The 7781-nt window shown below is 43.2% G+C and overlaps 1 long non-coding RNA gene across 12 annotated transcripts in view; it reads right to left on the bottom strand.

The window, feature by feature from the left end:
* Positions 1-7781, bottom strand: part of LOC106040087 (uncharacterized) — a 43053-nt gene that overhangs the window by 25074 nt on the left and 10198 nt on the right. For 10 of the 12 annotated variants that reach the window (XR_010833855.1, XR_010833857.1, XR_010833861.1 and 7 more), the window contains 2 exons: positions 1364-1511; positions 517-720 (listed from right to left, as the gene is read on the bottom strand). This is a non-coding gene — a long non-coding RNA (uncharacterized lncRNA). The other 2 variants (XR_010833856.1, XR_007157584.2) reach the window with 2 other exon arrangements.

Here is a 7781-nt window from a genome sequence, read left to right as displayed (position 1 = left end):
TTTGGTTCACTGACAAATGTGGTTGTAATTACCACCAAACTAACCACCCCATCTGACTGAAGCCACCATGGGAAAAAAACAAGAACAGCCCATCTAAATGAAATAGCAAACTCACAAATAGCAGCATCCTATTAATTAATTTCTCACCTGGGTGATGTAAATGCTTAAATTGCAAACAGGCTTTTTCCACATCATTTCCTGATGCAGTAAACCTGACTCACAGATTTGTGTGACAGCCTCACAGCTGTGGGTTATGCGTGGGCAGATTTCTCTTTGTGCTTGTCACTGCCTGGTCATGCTGACACTCCATGACCTCATCCCACTGCAGCAAAATGGCCAGGAGCTAGTGGCAGCATGGGACAGGAGGACCCCAACTAGCATTTCCAGACTCCTCTGTTCCTCTAGAAAAATCCTCTCCCACCAGGTCACCTCAGCATCAGTGGCAGCTATGAAGTACCCCTCCACAACAGCCCCTGCAATAAACCCCCCAAAGCACCATCTTTAATTGAGCCTTACCACAAGGTCTTGTCAGAAGTGTAGAATCCATAAACCCCAGCCATGCCATACCCGAGAAACCCCTCTGCTGGTACAGCGTTGCCCATCTCCATAACAGTAGGACTCTTGGTCTTTAGTCTTCTTCTCTTGCTTCAAGTCCACCAGTCAGCTCACTCCTAATTTGCAGCAAGTTACAGTGACCATTAAAATGTCACTAGAAGAATCCTGAATAGAAAAACATGCAAATTATGCCTTTTGTGATCTTTTCACTCCCCTGTCCATCAGTGAACTGGCATGAGGGCAGCCTGGACTGCAGCAATAGCAGCTTCCTCTGACCCCAAGCAGTGCCAAAGGCCTCCTTCCACGACGTCTGCTTGCTCTCTGCCACCTCATACAGCAGTGCACCAGGCAGAGCTGCAGGCACCTAAGTCTGGCATGTCTTATTTTACTGAAGCTACAAGGGATTCATACACTGCAACAGCTGCCCAAGGAGCAAACACACCCTCAGCAGCCTCAGTTAGAAAAGCTTGGGTGGGATTTTGTCCCCACACCAGGCCTAGGTTGGTTCTAAGGCGAGTTCCCATGTAATCAAAGGGTGACAAAAATTTTCATTTTGGGGGTGGGGTGGGTGGAGGAGATGCAGGGAGGAGTTTTTTGTGTACAAGTCAGCTCTAGTCTACAACTATGAGACTGTCTCCTCAAGCATCATGTTATAATTGGTCAAATGCCCCTGAAAGCACACTGCAGAGGAAGATGTAATTGGTCCAAGTGGCTTACAGTAGCCTGGAGTAGAAGTTGCATTAACTTTAGTGCCTGAGAGCGTCTGACCCCTCTGCTACCAAAAATTCAATCAAAATGAAGGACTTGCCTGGTTCTGCACAAGTCGTCCTGCTCTGGCAGCAAGCTGGCTGACTGTCGGCACTACCTTCTCCACTGGCTTTGGGCGAGTCCTGGTCTGCTGGTGAGGTTTTTTTTAGCTCTTTTCTCCAGCCATATAAAGCGAAAATGGAAATACTCTGAAAAACACCATGCCAGCTGTCAACGAGGGCTGGAGTGTTCCTCCCAAAGCAATTAATCCCTGCAAGCCATCACATGGTCCTCATTAATATGCTTTAATTTTTGGTTAGCCCTGCAGTGGTCAGGCAGGTGGACTAGATGATCTCTGAAGGTCCCTTCCAGCTGAACTACTCTATTGGTATTCTTTCAGCTACAGGTTGGTTCTAAGTGTTACATGCTAAGGCAACGTGAACACACACACACACACACACCATTTTTACCGCTGAATTTTCCATACAGAGACAGCACTCATTTACTTTGGATAAGATGTCAATTTCTCTCAGTTTTTAATAGTAAATGTTTATTCTGCATCTTGGTGAAAACAATTGACAGTTTCCTCCTGTGAAAAATACAATGGGATCTTTTGTTCATTTTGACCCCTGGATGAAGACAAATCTTTAACTACCAGATAAATTCCTCTTGCCACTTCTTTTACTTGGCTCCACGTGTCTCTTGAGAACAGAGTGCTGCTCTGAGGCAAATGCTTGATTTTTTCTCTCTCCACCCACACAGAATAGTGCAGGAACAAAGAGCTGAGATTTTCCTGTGGCTCTTGGATCAAAATCTATTTATTCCAGGCCTGGGTCTGTCAGCATGTCAACTGTGCATAGCTGACTGCTGACAAAGATTTCTTCTGTATTACCCTATGTAGTTTCGGGTGTAGATAGTTCACACATATCTAGCTACTTTATAAACCATTTTGAGAAGGGAAAGGGATCTTAAGTCTGATGGCCAGTGGCTTCAGGATGCAATATTTGCTTCATTCTTGTGCTTTCAGGTTGCTGGACAATCAGTAAAAGCCCATCTAGAAATAATAAATTGAGATTTATTGCTTTTCTTCCTTTTCCCTCTCCTGCCATACTGCAGAGAGCTGAAGAAAAGCAATGGGTAATGACAGCAGCTCCCACACGAGCACAATGTGTGGCACAGTCTCACTAAAATTAGTAGTACAGGTTAAAATGAATTCCCTTTGTTTCAGTGACATGGCATAAGAGGTTTCAGTGGCACTACCTGGTCTGCTTTGCACATCTATTTTCTACAGATGACCGTGCAGTCAATTTACTTTTGATTTATGACATATGATAGGGTAGCAGCTTAATAAAAATAATAATAATAATTAAAAAAAGATAGGACATGTTTTCAACAAATTAACTTAGCAAGAGATGTTTGCCATGTTTGCCAAATGAAAAGTTGCTCTCCATACAGGAGGCTGGAGATCCGATGGAGATCAGAAGTCCTACAGGACCAATTCTGAGAGGTTTGTTTCCAGCCTGACCAATATTCCCTTTTAAACAATTGCAGAATTTTAGAAAGCAAAGCAAGCTCCCTGCTCCAAGCTTCATACTCTTTAGAGTGAGTACCTGTAAAGGGCCATTCCTCATTAATGGCACGGAAATGTGTCCGGGAGGTTCAGGCCGGGTGTTAGGAAAAGCTTCTTCACTGGTGGCTGGGCACTGGCACAGGCTTCCCAGACAAGTCATGGCCCCGAGCCTGCCAGAGTTCAAGAAATGCTTGGACAATGCTTTCAGACACATGGTCTGATTTTGGGGTGGTCCTGTGTGGAACCAGGAGTTGGACTCCATGATTCTTGTGTGTCCCTTCCAACTGAGGATATTCTGTGATTCTGTCAGCCAACACGAGATATTAAAATATGAAAGAATCTAAAAAAAGAACCTGACATTCAGAAGGAGACACGTGAGACACTAGCTGGATATTTGAAGCTGAAAACTTAGGTAGAAGTCAAGATCCAAAAGTAGCACACAGGCTGGGCATGAATTCCTTGGTTACTGCTTTACCTGTTACTGCTTTACCTGTGAACCAGCAAAACAAAAATCAGACCGAGTTTTTCTTAGCCTCTACATCTACCAGTGAGGAAATTCACCATGCCAGCAGTTTTGCATCTAAGAAGAGAGAAGAGAGATACAATATTGCAGAGGTCTTTTTCTGTGCAGCCCTGACTTAGAAGCATGATAAAACGTATCACCACAACCCTTTGTGACAGCTGTCCGCACTGCCCAACAGAACAGCCTGTGCTGGAAATGCCACACCACAGACACAGCAGCAAGCGCCGTCCTGCTAAGCCCTGCAGCGAACCTGGGACAGGTGGGAAAGTGCTGAATGCTGCCAAGTGTCAATGCTTCATGCTAGCACAACACAACACCGGGGAGCCGCTAGCATCCTGAGCCTGGCTGAGTACAGGGGAGTGTCAGTGCCAACAGGGATGTGAGGCCACCCCGCTGTTGCAGTTTGTGGAATTTCTGTACTGCTGCCTTGGACAAGTTTTGATTCCCACTTTGTTCTTCCTAGACCTTTATTACAAGATCTCAGAATATCCTCTAAACTGTCACAGCAGAATTAGTGAGAGCTTTAGATTAAACAGTTAATCTTCATGACTGCTGAGAGGTCCTGAGTCAGCTGCTGAATCCTCCACACCACCTGGTCGTGGCCAGCAGCATCACTCCTCCAGGGTCAGAGAGCAAAGCTATGCACCTGCACACAAACATTTCATGTGCCCTACCGCCAAGGACAGTGAGGAAACAGACCACTCCTGGGTTTAACTTGTGTCTAGAGGCCTTTGTTCAAAGAAGTTTGTCCCACCACCAGCATTTCCTCACCAGCCTCACCTTTGGTGACAGCAAGGAAGGAAAATAGGATCCCATAAGGGAGAAACCTCTTCCTATTACCTCATCTTCTGCTGTCCAAGGTCTCACCTACCACGGTCCTGACAAGGCTTCAATCTCATCACTACCTTCAGTGAAGCTTTTGCTTCAGCTGATAGAGGTGACACTGTCAGGGCAGCTACAGCTGCGGGGCAGCAGACAGTCTGGAGGTGCTCCATCTCCCACAACCCCCGGGCTGGCAACCTGCGAGACAGCAGGAAAAGACCAACTTTCTTCCAGTGGCTTCTGGAGGGGAGTGGATAGGGACCAATGTATTACAAACAGTGGAATAGACAGACTTATTCATGGGACACAATAAAACAACCTATTTTTTTCTCCCCTACTTTAATTAAACTCACAGCTTCTATACTCCCTCTGCTGGTTATGGACACGTGCCAGCTGCAGTACACTGCTAAATTATAAACTCCAGTTTCCAATACAGCCTAAGGCTTGGGACTAATCTTTAGAACACCTTAGAATCCTTAAAAATAGGTTCCTACACCTATTCAGCTATTTTACAGTTACACTTTTAGTAGTAAATGTTGAGTCAAATTATCTGTATACAAACACACAAAAAAGAGAAATCTAATGCCCATACCCATTTTGCAAGGGATCTATTCAGTTCCAGATAGGCTCAAGAAAATGTGTAGATATGGTTCGTTCACCCTTTAAACTGACTCAAAATGGCACCCAATCTAAAAACAATCAACACAAAACAAAACAAAACAAACAAAAAAAAAAAACAGGCAAACCCAAATCCCCAAACAAACACACACACAAAAAGAGAAAAGAATATGAACATCACTGACACAATCCCATCCTGTACATCCTGACTGATCTACCCTGGTGTGCACTAATATGGCCATATTTCTCAGCAAAATTACCACTAGTCCATTTTCCTCCCCTGCTTCAATAACATCAGTACTGTCTTTTAAGACAACATTGGACCATTTACGAGGAGATCAGAGATCTCACATGTCTCTACACCCTCATACTAACCAACTGGTAGAAGACTTGACGTAAAAAGCCACACCAACCTACTTTGTGTGCCAGCCAGAACTTGGAAAACTCCTTTGAGATACCCTACATACCATAAAGCCAATACACAGAGTACTGCCCTGAGGTCTCAGAGCATCTTTGCTGAACTTGTGCTTGTGTACTGGAAGACATACTGTGATTATACCCACCCCAATGGTCAGGCAGAGGAGGATACACACATATTAGCACAATACGGCTTTAGACAGTGCTGATACTGTTTATTGTGGCATTTATTGCATGCCATAATATTACATTAGAGAATCAATATTTTTTCTAAGAGAACAACACAACTGTACTAATTAGATTTTAATGTAAGGCAAGCTGCCCTTCTGCAGCCAACAAAAACTTCCAAATATATTTAGGATGCCTCACTGATAGTAACTTTATCAGTGGTACAAGTGACCATGGAATTATGGTTGAGTTCTGAGAAAGAGTTACCTAAGCTTAAGAAGATTCTTTTAGCTCTTCAGATAGATCTATTCTCTATTCTATTCTTAAATACTTTTAAAGATTAAACGCACACTGAGTTACTCAAAAAAAAAAAGTATTCTGTGTTGCAGGAGAAGTGCGTGGTTACGGGAAGGGCTTCTGTGTAGGCCAGCAGGTAAAGGCCTCTTTTTCAAAACCTACCCCAACCGTGGGCAGCATAAGGGATGGGTCTAAATAGCCTGACTCCAAAGTCTCAAAAGGAAAAATCCACCCAGATAGCAAATAATTGGTGTTAAAAAATTCCATTGCCAAGAAGGGTTTCATGTCTCAGAAATCAGTAGGTGGCAAGCTATTAAAAATGAGTGGATGTTAAAATACTACTCATCTCTGACAGACATACCTATGTATGTATGTCTTGAAAATCATAGTTTCCATTTAAGTATTCCAATGAACATTTTGTCATAGCATGTAATTTTTTTTCCCAAAGTTTTACTTAGTTTACCAAAAAATTACCTTTTATACATCCATTAAGGAGGATATGACCTCAATAGCTATCTTTTTTAATTACAGCTGATTTCTATTCTATTGGACAAGTGAAAAATGACCTGGTTCCATGGAAATGTTAGTCAAGTCCAACACTCAGCTCGTATTTGTGATTCCCTCTATGTACCAGAGAAGGCAACATCATCCAGCTCTTCCCCCTGCCACGCCGACACCAGGCGTGTTTCAGCACCACATTTTGGCCTGTACTGACATAGTGAAGGACACGATACAAATGCTGCGGCTATCAGGTTAGCTCCATAAACCAGCAGCACCGTGGGACTGTTACCTGCCCCTGCCTGATCTATCCAAGCGATCTGACCTCTGTGCTATTACAAGGGTTAGCCAATGTCAGCTAAGAATTAGTATGTTGTATCCTGGACTTATCGTAAGTTCAAAGGACAATTGGTGAGTTTCCTTACATTGCAATGAATTCTACCAGTTTCAATGATAATTGGCATGCAGGCAGTGAATGGCTTCCAAAGACTGAAATGGTAAAGACAATGAATGAAAAAATTACCGTAGTTTGAAACAGAAAAATAGCTCTGATTCAGCTCTAACATATCAAACACCAAACAGTGAATATATCACTCCTTGAATCCTGGTTGCATTGCAGCCCCACTACACACTAAGAAAAGGGCTCTACTGAGAGAAAAACTTATTCCACACTAATTTAGAGTACAGAAAATTCAAAGTGAATGTCCTACATAATAACATGAAGCCAAAAACTGTTCAGTGTTGGCAGTAACACTGGCTGACTGCAGTAGATGTTGCAAATAACACTGTACTTCCCACACAAGGTTTCCACGCACTCCTATTGATACTTCCCCTCACGTGCCTATTTTTACACCTGCACATCCCATCTCAGTTACAGAGCACACCTTAGAGCATCCTCTGCTAGTCTGCACCACGCAATACAAGGACACAAAGATTATGGAAAAGGAGAAGGACTAGAGATGAGAGTAGCAACAGGCTGCTGCTGGAAAACAGGGATTACAAATTATTTGCAAAATGTACCAGTGACTAGAAAGCTCTGATGAGGTTACAACCAGACTGAACGTTCAAGCAGGCATTTTGTCTTCAATTCCTAGCATGGTGCCTCACCTTTTATTCCTCTTGGTTTTTCTGGGAAAGGTTTGAATGAGAAAGATGGGGGAAAATAACTCTCCTTAACTACTGCACTGAGGTCTGCTGGCTGCACTCCTAATTTCTATGTAGTTTACATGGGTTTGCTACATATAAAATTTATGTATGTCAGAGACTTCAATGCCAAATCTTCACTCCTGTGTAGGAGGAATGTCCAAAGTAAGCAAAACACAGTAATACCAGCCAGCTCTGCCCCAGAGTTTCAATCACACCCACAGATAACTGTGGGTTGGGCTAGAGATGACAAAAGATCAAACATAATTCCTGTAACAATCAGGTATTAACATCCCAAAGAAGCTAAGTCTGATCAGTGTGCTTGCACACAGGCACTCTACCCACCTGTTTATGGCTATACCTCTTCATTTACCTTGATTTCTTTCAGTCATTAATCTATTAATCCTAATTTCCTAGTTACTG

This window comes from Anser cygnoides, chromosome 10 (genome assembly GCF_040182565.1).
Source record: "Anser cygnoides isolate HZ-2024a breed goose chromosome 10, Taihu_goose_T2T_genome, whole genome shotgun sequence".
Lineage (NCBI taxonomy): Eukaryota > Metazoa > Chordata > Aves > Anseriformes > Anatidae > Anser > Anser cygnoides.
Note: the sequence above shows the minus strand (reverse complement) of the source record. Positions and strands in the feature narration are given on the sequence as shown.